Source organism: Quercus suber, unplaced genomic scaffold (assembly GCF_002906115.3).
Source record: "Quercus suber isolate HL8 unplaced genomic scaffold, Cork oak 2.0 scaffold_545, whole genome shotgun sequence".
Lineage (NCBI taxonomy): Eukaryota > Viridiplantae > Streptophyta > Magnoliopsida > Fagales > Fagaceae > Quercus > Quercus suber.
The window spans coordinates 182590-195764 of NW_027069993.1; the positions used below are offsets into that span (position 1 = coordinate 182590).

Below are 13175 nucleotides of genomic sequence, written 5' to 3' on the forward strand. Positions count from 1 at the left end.
TCTTTTAGACAAATCACCATACTATATATTGCTAAAGTTGGCGATGAATCTTATAAAGTGTGTGTGGTCCAGTAAAAATCTGAACCTATCTGACCCTACCTGTTTGTCAATTTTAAAATTACAAATGCTAGGTTTTCATGTTAATTAAATTGCTCTAAAATGTTGGTAAATCTAAGTGACAAAGTTAAGGGGTGAAATTAGGATTGATTCTAAGCTTCATTCCTTGTCTAGAAACTCACGTTAATGAACCGTTGTTATTGAGACATTTGAACATTACAAGGTATCCCAAATTTTCTTGTTCAGGTTTTTCCATTAAGCACCACTGAGTTTGAAACTATAAAAAGCACATTTCAAATTCAAATAGAGATGCTATATGGGACTCCTTTTCCAGTCACACCAGGCTGAGAAAATGGCTTCAAAAGTTCATAGGGCACAATCCCAGCTCCGTTTCTATTCTTAAACCTACTGTTGGAATTTCTTTCATCAATAATCCTTTCAAGCTCCTTCAAACTCTCATGAAACTTTTCAAAGGCAGCTTTTATGACTGAATCTTCAGCCCAAGAAGGCTCAATCTTCTCTCCAAGATACTCCTCATCCGGTGAATGATTAGACAATATGTCTAAAACAGCCATTATTCTTGTTGCTTGAAGTTGTGAAGGGAAGCATTGTAATAATGCACGTTCAGGTTTCTTCAAAAAGGCTTCCCATTCTTTATCAGAAGGGTCTTCTGTGGGCATATTGGTTCTAGCAATAGTAGGTCGGTTTGGGAAGTAACCTCCATAAGCATATTGTCCAAAGTTCACGGCTGCATGGTGACCAGAGGTCACCCATACCATTGTTGTGAGGATGTTGATTAGGTCTTTTGGGGTTTTGAGGACTGGCCACCACGGTTCATCTTTCTTGTCAGCGTGACCTAAAGTTCGAATCTCTGTCCACCATGCTTGGAGCTCTTGATCAGACTCTACAAGGCTAGGGTCTGGATAGTAGTGGTTGACATAGTCAGTGACCCATGTTTTGATAGCATCCCAAAGGATGAGACCGTCATTAGCAAAGGGATAGTCTTCAATTGCTAGTTTTAGGCCATGAGGAGCAGTTGGATCCTCAACAGCCATTCCCCTGCACATACAAATAATAGCATAATAATCAATTAAACGTGAGCTTAAAAATTTTGCTAGACGAATCAGCTTGTTTTAAACACAATTAAAAACCATCATGAACATAATCCTCTCCATCCAACTTGAAATGGAGAAAGTTGCTTTTATGGTTAAAATTTTATTACTTTTATCTAATAATATATAAAATGTCACGTTAAGTTGTCAAGAAACTGCAACAAAATAAGGAAGAAAAGTGGAGGAAATATTTAAAATTTTGTACCATTACCTACAAGTTATAATTAATGATAAGTCTTGTGAAACAAATATTTTCACAATAGTTGATGCAAATGTTGTAATTAATGTATAATAAATATAGTATTAGCTGACTCAATCACAATATACCTCATCTTAAAAAGTTGTGAGAACATAAATGATTAATAATAGAGGTATGAATTTTTTCATGATTGTCTATAAATTACTATTTGTGAATAGAGTAATATTATTTTCACGTGAATCTACTACTTACACAATTTTTATTAAATATCAATCATAATAGACTATATCAACCTTTATAAAAAATATTGTGTTTTTAAATTTATGGAAGGCTATGATGTTACCTGGTAATTAGGTCAGCAGGGAGTGACTGTTGATCAAACCGCCACTGGAGTGCATAGGCGGCAGAGCAAATCTCCATGGAATATTTGCCTGGAGTGAATGCGGATTCAATGATGCCACCTGCATTGATAAGTGCTTCTCTAGCAAGAGTGTTGATCTCTATGGTGTAACGAAAATGAGGGTGCAATAATGCATAGATTGGATGCATCACACTAAGTTGCCTATTTGTCGCAATTACATAAGGTTCTGTTACACAATGAGTTCTTAACCTGTAAAAATAAATAAATAAATAAAGACAGCTCAAATTTTCCCTTCTCAAATATAGATACTTCAAATTAAAGTCCACTCAAAATATAAAACTTCTGATGATATAATAAAATTGGCTTCGAATTTAGCTTAAATAGAAATTTTACTCCTCTTTATTGGGTAATACTTGTTACACACAAGTTATATTGTTCAAAAAACAACTTCAAATCACAATTTCAATTAAAAAATGAGATGTGTATAAAACTATATAAGTGTAATAAACGCAAACCTTGTAATTTTGGTGAAATGAATTCAACAAAAATGAACCTAAAAATTGCAATAAAAATATGTTTTTGGAGTATGATAATGATATATACTACAATCTCTAGATATTATTTAGTAAGCTAAGTCAACATCGATCACGAAATCAATACATAAAAATCATAGCACATTATAATGTGGGACGTACCAGTGACTGACGAGTTGGTGATAGCCAGAATCATGAGCAAGGACATGAGCTTTAGCAATCCTCCAAAGCCAGACATCTGTTGAATTCCAAGAAGGTCTAAAAACTTGCTTCCACTGCGGCTTTCCATCCATAGGTGGCCGAGTCAGCTCAATAGCCAATGGTCTCAAAGTGCCATCTTTGTTTAAGAAGAACAATGCTCGTGAACCATAAAGTGTAGTGCCTTCAATCCGTCTTACTTTGCTGACGAATTGTAATAGTAAGTCATGGTAATCTAGTATGAACAACTTCTTTTGTTTTATGGCCTGCTTGCATTGAAATTATACAAATTTCTATGTGAGAAATTAAATTGAATGATGGGAATTATTCTTGCATGAAATTTATATGATATTGTTGCTAACCTGGTCGACACTCATTATACCTCCAATTTCTTCCTCAATCATTTCCGTGGTGATGGCTGATTCTGGTGGGCCATAGATCTCTGGGTCAAGTTCACTCTTCAATGGCCATTCCTGTTCCAGCATAAATTTATTCCAGTGTTCTTCAGTTTCATGTGTATCGATCTCTCTTATATATACATTAATATGACCAAAGGAAAGGCATTTTACATCACATGATGGAGAGACTTCTTCATGCGTTTACTCAGTTAGTTAATTCAGTATAATGGTCATGTTAACGGGTATAAACTATATTAGGAAATTTTGACAACATTTATGTGGAAAATGTAAAAAATTGTTTAAAAAATAATTATTTTATCATTTTCCTATATATTTTTTTTAATTTTTAAATCAATATCCTTAGAGCATTCGTTAACATTTCTCATTTATTAATTGGTTGTTGTAGTTAACTAGTCAAGGTTACAGTATCAAATATTCCTAAAAATATTCAGTATGCAAATTAAAATATTTCAAAAAATTTCAATACCATTCTGTCTTATATATGTAGAAACAAAATCTTTGCTCATCCTTTATGATGATACAAGTCCCTGTGTAAAAAATAAAAATAAAACATGTGTGCCTACTTAGCCCCTCGCATTTACAATAAACTCATCAGCAAAGCTAATAATAAAAGGAATTGACTCCACTTTATAAACTTTAGGTTGGTCTCCTTTCCACTCTTGAGCCTTGAGGGACTATGAAAATTCTTTTTTCTTGTCACCAAAAGATATAAATATTCTTTCTACTCTTACAGGTTGCATCCACACATCATATTGCTAAGGCATTCCCAATAAAATATGCCATATCTACTACATGGAAAACTATATCATTCTTATATGATTTTACAATTAAAATAAGGACATATATAACATATCTCAATTACTTCTATAGATGGACCATTCTTTGAATCTTTATGATCCGGTCAATTTGGTAAGGACAAGGATGCAACTCAGTTAGCAATTGCAGGTGTTTGGCAAATGTCATTGAGATGATATGATATTCTCATAGCTATTACTATCAATGATCAAGTGCTATAATGGTGTAGATGGAAGGACAAGATTCAAAGTGCTATATAAGGTCATAATGACAACCAATTTCTAATATATAAGGTGAAAAAAATAAATGACCCCAAAGTTAAAAAGTATAATTTTTACTTCAGTAAAAATAAAAGTTGTGATTATAAATCATACCGTGACCAACCGTATGCTATATGGGTTGAGACCAGCAAGAGTTTGCCGAGCGAATTCCTCATCCCTAAACCAAAAGAATTTGTCCCCTACAAATCCAAAAAACCATATATTATGAGAGAGAGAGAGAGTCGCCTAATGCCCCAAGGTAAAAAAATTTTAAAAATTAAAAAAAAAAAAACCCTAAATTTGAACCAACATGTGTTTTTTTTTTTTTGGCATTGTAATAGTATTAATTAATCTAAAATATTAGTAAATAAATAAAATAATATTTTTTATCAAAAGAAAAAAAAATGCTATACCCATAACATTTTTCACAATATTTTTATAACAAATCATAAATTGCAAGTTGTTACTAACTATTATTGGTAGGCAAAAAAGTAATTTTAATGGTGGATTTAGATTAGAACAAAAAGAAATTTAATACATTGGATTTTTTGAGAAATGTTGTGAATATAGAACTTATCCAAAAAAAAAAAAAAAGTAATATGCAAAAATTTCACAACATTTTTAATAACAATTGAGTTGACAAACTTATACTCGTTGTCATCTAGGTCTATCACTAATGTCATTTTTAACTTTTTGCTATCAATTTATCACATCAACAATTGTGAATAATATTCTCAAATTATGTGTTTATAGACTTTAAAAAAAAAAAAAAAAGATTCTTCATGGTCTATGTTAATTAGTAATTTTGTATCTAAAACAAAATAATAAAGTTTAATTAATTTTTAATTTTAAAAAAATCATATTTAAATATATAAAATGCTTCAATTCAATTTTTGTCTTATGCATCAAGCCATTGAGAGAGAGAGAGAGAGAGAGAGAGAGAGAGAGAGAGAGAGAGAGAGAGAGAATTTTTGTCTTATGCATCAAGCCATTGAGAGAGAGAGAGAGAGAGAGAGAGAGAGAGAGAGAGAGAGAGAGAGAGAGGGGTTTTCTCACTGCTCATTGTATCTGGGATCTCAAAGTGCAGCACAGCTCCTCCTTTGTCAGCAATGGATTTTACAAGTCTAGGCATGATGGCTTTGAGAAACCCTTGTTGGTTTTCTTCAGACACCAAGTCAACTCCTTGAGTGAAAAGCGAGTCTATGGCTGTGAAGTATGGGAATCCAACGCCCTCATCTATCGTTTTCCCTAAGGATGGGACCAATACTTTCAACACTGAGTACAAGGTCTTCGCTGAAAAAGTTAGTTGCTTTATCTCTGAGAAGCATTCATCTCGAGGGACATAAAACCTGCTACTCTTTTTCTCTGACAGTTCATCTGCATTAGTGGTGTTTTTCCAATTACAATCAAAACAAATGAAAGCAGGCATTAATTAAGTCCATATGCATGCTTTCGTTTACATTATATATGCATCACAATATTGATATTCACCAAGCATCCCCGATACACGTCTTAACCCAATTTCATTTCATTCTCTTACTTTTTTGTGTAAGTAATCAATGTGAGTACATACTCTTGAGTTGAATAGGTGGATTTGAAATGAGAGGAATGATTAGGAGTATCATAAATTTTACTACATACTATAGATTTAATATACAAACTTTACAAATTGTCATGTAAACATTAAACAAAAATTAAAAAAATATATATGGTTGATATAACAACAAAAACTAAAGGTAGTGCCAATTTTACTATAATAGACTTATAAATTAATATGCATGAAAATAAATGTGATGATATCACAATATATTATATTTTAATAAATTAAAATTTTTAATAATTATTTAATTAATTATCTTTAAAAGTTAACTTATCATTTTGTAAGGTTGGTGTAGTAAAAATTTGTACTACCCTTTACATCGCTCAAACAAAAAATGTAATTAAAAAACTTATTCATTAAATCACAATACCTGTATATGAATTACAAAAAAGTAATTAAAAATCTTATTTATTAAATCACAATACCTCTATATGAATATTCAGCCAAAAAAAAAAAAAAAAAAACTCTATATGAATTATTGGGGAATCTGAAAAAGGTGAGGATTGGGTGCAAGAAACTGATTTGCATGTGCCCCCGTATCATGTCATATATTATTGTCAGAGATGTGTATCAGAAAAAATTCCACCAACTCATCATATATGGGGTAACAATTATATGTCCAAAATCCTGTCCAAAATTAGGTGATGAGTCTAAAATCAGGCCCGTGATGGTGGCAGATATGCCCCCCATCATGGGTCATCATGGCCATAATGATGGAAATGGCTAGAATTAAAGAAAATAACTACCATTCCCATCTATTGAGAAAGTGAGACTACAAACAGGTATTGATATTAATCTTAGGGATCGGAAGATATCCCACCGAGACACACTCTAGTGATTCCTTCGATCTCATCTCTCCTTTTTGTAAATATTCAAGCCAGATTGATTGTGCAAAATACTTGCATCAACAATCGTTGGAATAAGTTGCATCATGCGAAAGATTCTAAATCGTTCACGTTGTTATGTTATAGTGATAATTAAGTTGTGATTAGTAAAAGATTATTTTTACACAACCACACTACTAATTCCAAGGGGCGGCACTAAGCCTATTTACGAGGATCAAATGAATTCTCTAACTTCAAAAAAAAAAAATTATATATATATATATATATAATTTTTTTATTAGTTTAATACTTTAATTTATTTTTAAAAAAATATTTTTACACATCCTAACTTAAATTTTGCACACATTTTATTACAAGTATTTTCGACTCTAAAAGTAAAAAGTGTTTATAAGAAAGTGTATTTTTTTAATAAGTTTATATTATATGTGTGTGAGTGTGTCTAATATTGATTGTGTATATTACATTTTGTTATAATATTATTTATATAAATTATGATGTGTGTGGATATTTGTATGTACAATATAAATATAATATACTTTATATAATTTAATAATTAAGAAATAAAGAGGATTTTTTTTTTTTTTTTTTACATTTTTGTGTATTAATATCATGTTATACTAACTTTTTGCTATAAAGTTAGTAAAATTCAAGAAAAAATTTAAAAAATTAGTGATTATTCAAGCATTTGATTAGTTAAGTAGACACATAGTGTATAATTTTATGTATAAATAAGTGTGATTGTGTACGTCAATAATTAATACGGAACTAATGAGTTGAGATTAGTCATTTAGTCTAAAATATTTTTATAAAAACAAAGTCAAAAAGATAATAACTTTATAAAGATAAAAATGTTAAACAAACTTAACAAAATAAAATGGTCACATGCTCATAGCTACCCACATTAGCAATAGATACTTATAATGAACTATCATGTAATATTCAAAATTTGAAAACTTGTAGGTTAAAATTGTAAAACTTCACATATTATTATTATATTTTTGTTGATAACTCGATACATTCAAGTTCTATTTTTATTAAAATTTTTTAATGAATCTCCTAAATAAAATTTCTGTAGCCGCCATTGTAATTCCAGCATTTATTATATATCAATCATAATATATCTTTTTTAAAAATTAATTATAAAAAAAAATTTGGTGAATTTTTTTTTTTCTTTGATCCTCATTTGATTTATTGATTATTCATAACAAAGAAAGTTGAACCTGCTTCACATCTAGGGCGCCCTGTCCTGCAACGCCTGGGATAGGGGTACTCTTCGTCACCAAATACTGGTCTTTGAAGTTCAAGGCTCTTATCAGGGTCTCCAATATCATTGTACACATCATAATCGTATATCCTCTCAAAGTGTTTGCGCTCTCCTTCCCCATTACCTCGCAAATTCCTTAGTTCTTCTTCTCTTAGCCTCCTCAATGCACTAGGTGTTTCGGATGGCAAGTATGGCTGCTCCACACAAACCAACGAATTGTCACAATCTAAAAGGGAAACCCATGATATGTACACTGTGTCAAAGATATGTCACTATCACTTTCACGTGCATGCATGCATGAATAAAATGATAAATTATCTACCCAGTTTGGCAATATGTTCTGCCCACCTCCATCTGAAAGAAATAAAGGAAAAAGGAAATCCCAATCGTGATTATGATGGATTAGACTTATCATAGCAACACAATATAAATCAATATTGGAATCGCCAATACGACTCAAATTCCAAGTTGGACCATGTCCTGTTGGAATTCTTGAATTTTTTTTATAAATATTTTTGGGTCAATACTCTGAGCATTATACAATATCAGATTTTTCCAATTGTGTGGATAATTTTAAAGGTGATGATCAAATCAAAATTTCAAGTGAATTTTCATTTAGTCAATATAATTGGAAATTTTGGATAATTAAACCCTATAGTCAACTATGACTTTCAATCATCAATATTAACGCAATATTAATAGATAGTCTATTTGGGGTTTGCCAATATATATTTGAACCCCAAAAAAAATAATACTTAATTACTAATAATTATATATCCGTACTGCTACCTGATGTAGGTCAACTACTCAATCAATTATATCATTTACAGGTAAGTATTCTAATTTCTAACAATATACATAAATAGATGAATAAATAAAATATGTAGAGTTGTAAATGAGCCGAGCTTTGTCGAGTAGTGCATGTTCAAGCTTGGCTCGTCAGGAAAAATTAAAAGCTTGAACTTGTGACAAGTCTAAAAATAGTGTTTGAGCTTGAACTTGTACGAAAGCCAAAATGCTTGAGCTTGGCTTGGTTTGCCTTGATTAATTAGTCAAGCCAAACTCGAGCTTAATATCAAGCTCAAACTCGAGCCCAGATCAAATTTTTAAGCTTGAGAACTAAAAAAATTACATTATTAAATGCTTAAATCTCTAAAATTAAGAAAAAAAGAAAAAGAAAATAGTATACTCATTTTATCATGCATCTAGTTTTACTTATGATTAGCTATTATTCAAACTAATAATTTACATAATTAAATTCTTTCATTCATCATTTTTTGTCTACAGTTTCAGCAGTTGTTCAAAATACAATTTTTACATTCACAATAGGTGGTGAATGATTAGAAAAATACATGTTTGTAACTATTATGAATAAGAAAATACTAACATGTTTCATAACTTTACTTTAGATGATTGATAGGAAATGATCATATGTGACCTACTTAATTATTTATTTATTTTTAAATGTAACTATAGTCTAAAGTGGTTCTTGAATCGTTTAAAGGGAATAAAAAAAATTAAGGTAATATAGGTAGTGGTCTCATGTTGGCCATGTCATTATTAAAATATGTGTAATAAATATATTTAACTAACATATATAAACTTATAAATGAGTCTATACTTGAATTGTTATGTACCAAGCCTAATAACTCACGAGCTTGTTTGTGAATAAATTTTTTTTGCTTGAGCTTGGCTTATTTATTAAACGAGCCTAAAACTAAGGATCAAGCTTGACTTATTTATAAACAAACAAATATGAACAAGCTTTTTATCGAGCCAAGTCCGAATTATTCATGATCGACTTGGTTCCTTTATAGCCATAAAAATAGGATTAATATGTGCTGCCTTATGTACGCTTGCCCTTCACATCTCCTAAATGCAAATACAAAATGCCAGTCTTCCAACCTAGACTCAAAAAAGTCTTCCAACCAAGATAATGAGATTTTTTTTTTTTTTTAATGAGCATCTATGATGACATTTATCACCAGTACTCCATGACATGAAATTTCATTGTTTTAGGTGAATATGTTGCTGTACACGAGGACCACAAGATAATTGAGCAGAGATGTATACTTCATGAGACAACTAAAGGTCTATCTGAGGGCAATCTGTAAAGGAATCCAAGCGGGGCCAACATATCCTTGCCAGTTGAAATACCAAAGGAAATCTTTAAAAAAAAAAGAAAAATATACCATTTTTTACGGTGAGGATATATACTAAGGATCCAGGTAATAATTCATTTTAAAAAAATTAATTTATTTTTTATTTTTTAATAAAAATATATGTTTTAAGAAACTCTATGAGCACACATTAATAAAACTCATATAATAATAGTTCATACCTAAAACAATTTTTCAAAGCAATTGAAAACTGTTCAAAGACTTGGTCTAACCTGGTACAAGCTTCACATTAATCAAGTTTATATATGCGAAGGTGCATTTCTAGCTATGTATTTTTATGTATCATCTATGTGCACATGCATGAGTGCTAATATTCATGCTTTAAAATTACTAATATTTTCTTAGGAAAAAAAACAAACACACACACAAACATATATGCCTTAAATGAGAAAGTGACTGACCTTGTTGGTGAAAAATACCCTCTTCACTGGACTGTCGAACTTTGAGTGAACCCAAGAGCGACATGTCACACTTACGGGCCACAAGGCAACCCATCAATGACAATATCTTCAAGGAACATCTCTCTGTGGTGCTCATTTACAACCAAGACAGCACCAACCTCTCCAAAATCAATTGGAACTTCAAAAATTGTCTCATACTTAACCCCATTATCTCCACGCCCCACCTTGTGAGCATAACCTTCAATTGTATCCTTCTCTAATCCCGTCTCTTCAAAAACATGTTCACAAATATAATCCAACATCCATAGTGTTTATTATTGTGTAGAATTAAGATTCTAAACTTACATGTATGAACCTGTGAGATAAGAAAAAAAAAAAAAAAAAAACAAACAAAGAAACACACAACTCAAAGTTTTACATGGTTTGATAACATGCTTATGTCTTTGGAGTTGCAGTAATTTTCACTATGTCAAGCAGAAAAGTACAAAGATGGCCATAGTACAATGATACAGCTACCCTAATTTTGAAGTAGCAAACATATATATAACCCCAAACAGCAGATCCAAAATGAGCCAAAAACAAGCCAAAATATATCCGTCCAAGCTTCCATTTTATGGAATAAATCTCACAAAATATCTCATTTAAAATCGTCACGAATCACAAACTAAATCGAATACATATGAGTACAATGATAAATTGCTGTAGAAATTGTCCAATGGCACGTAATTCTAGAAAGCACATCCTAACTTGTCCTCCTTATGGTCATCCTTAACTGTTATAGCTTTTATAATTTGGATTAATTAATTTAATTTTTTTTGGCTTAGAGTCGGGACCATAGTCTGATAACGTACAGCTGCGCCTTTCTTTAAAGTTCAGTTTGTTGGGACCATTTATAGATGGACTAGAATACTAGATGCTCTCTAATTCTGTCACCATGTTGCTTGTGGTTCTGACAATTAATGATCTTATGTTTCAACCTTTTCATTGTTATAAGTAATGACTGTAAATTTCTAAATAATTAGCTGATAAAAGAAAGGGAGGAAAATGTTGAATTACATTGCTTATATTGGCAATTACATATGACAAAACCTTCTTAACCTTTTTTATGATCTCAATGTTTAAATATGAAAACACTGAGTTGAAAGTTTCTATGAAACAAAAATAATGTCACATTTTTAGGGTTCCACTTTATACTTTATCATTCTTGTTAGAAACATGCTTTATCAATTATAATATATCATATGTTTGATTTTTTTTATTAAAAAAAAAAAGTTACTTTATAAATAAGTAAAGACATGGGAAAGATTTATGCCTTCCAAAAGAACTTTTCTATAGCCGGTTTTCACAGGGAAAAATAAAATGTTAAACTAGGCCTAAACTGGTTACTGTAAGTAACTTGGCTAAATAAAAAAATAAAAATAAAAATTTTAAAAAAGACAAATTTGTATTCAGCTTATAGTTCGAAGTTTATCATTTTTTTATGGGATTTTTGGTGGGAAATTCATTATGGCAAAACCTTCTTAACCTTTTTTATGATCTCAATGATTAAATATGAAAACACTGCGTTGAAAGTCTCTATTAAACAAAAATAATGTCACTTTTTAGGGTTCTATTTTATACTTTTTCATTCTTGTTAAAAACATGCTTTATCAATTATAATATGTCATATATTAGATTTTTTTTTTTTTTTTATAAAACAAATTGGTTACTTTATAAATAAATAAGAAAAGAAGACATGGGAAAGATTTATGCCTTCCAAAGGAACTTTTCTATAACTGGTTTTCACAGAGAAAAATAAAATGGTAAACTAGGCCTAAATTGGTTGCTGTAACTTGGCCCAAAAAAAAAGACAAATTTGTATTCAGCTTATAGCTCGAAGTTTATAATTTTTTTTTATGGGATTTTTGGTGCGAAATTCATTATCATACCAAAGCAAAGTTTCATTGTGTACCTCAGACAAGTATAAAAATTATAAATAATAATAATAATAATAATACTAATAATAATTTAGAAAAAAAAAAAAAAAGACTTTTTAGTTTGAACCAAAGCAAAGTTTCATTGTGTACCTCAGACAAGTATAAAAATTATAAATAATAATAATAATAATAATACTAATAATAATTTAGAAAAAAAAAAAAAAAGACTTTTTAGTTTGTATTGCAAAAAAGAATGTATATTTGAACCGGAACTTAATAAAACCAATATGTTCGAAACTACACACACACCCCAACACCAAGAACAACGTAACCATTAGGGTTGGTTGCTTATAGCTTAGAGCCCAAGACGAACACTTACCCGGATCAAGCTCAGCGCTAACTAGTTCCAGCATGAGTGTTTTACCAAGTAAATCTTTTATATCATCCAGCCCTCGTTGTATCCCAAGGTTTGACAAAAATCCACCAACCGTGGGTTTTACAGTCACAACGGCTTTAACTTTAATGGACTTCTCGGTGGCAGTACTAGCTACAGCTTTTATGTTGCAAGGAATAAAGCCAGTGTGAATGTTTATGTGTTTTTTTATGAATGAAGGTTTTGACCAAATTGGAAGTGAAGCACTGCCATTATTGCCATGGATGAATGACTTGTGTAATAGGAAGAGGCAAGTTTTGGAACTGTACTGTGATTGCTGAATTCCAGGCTTCAACATTTTGGTGGGGGATTTTTGATAGAAAATGGTAATACTTCAGTGTAAGCTAGAGAAGAGTGTTTGAGGCTTCTTTTTCAGCTCTTGGATTTATACTTGAGAGTTGTGGTGCCTAATAAGCAAGCAATTCTCTGTCAATACGTCTACTAGCAAAACATGTTTCACAATAAATTTGGTAGCTATCTGAATAGTCGTCATGATAAAACAGTGCTAGTAATGGGATCATATAAAATTAAGGACAAAGTTTAGTTACAAAATCGATTGTAGCATTAGACTACAAACTCACTCAATATTTTTTTATTGGAGG

The 13175-nt window shown here is 30.8% G+C and overlaps 1 pseudogene; it reads right to left on the reverse strand.

The window, feature by feature from the left end:
* Positions 1 to 223: 223 nt before the first annotated feature.
* LOC112025407 (linoleate 13S-lipoxygenase 2-1, chloroplastic-like) lies at positions 224 to 12953 on the reverse strand (annotated as a pseudogene).
* Positions 12954 to 13175: the final 222 nt, after the last annotated feature.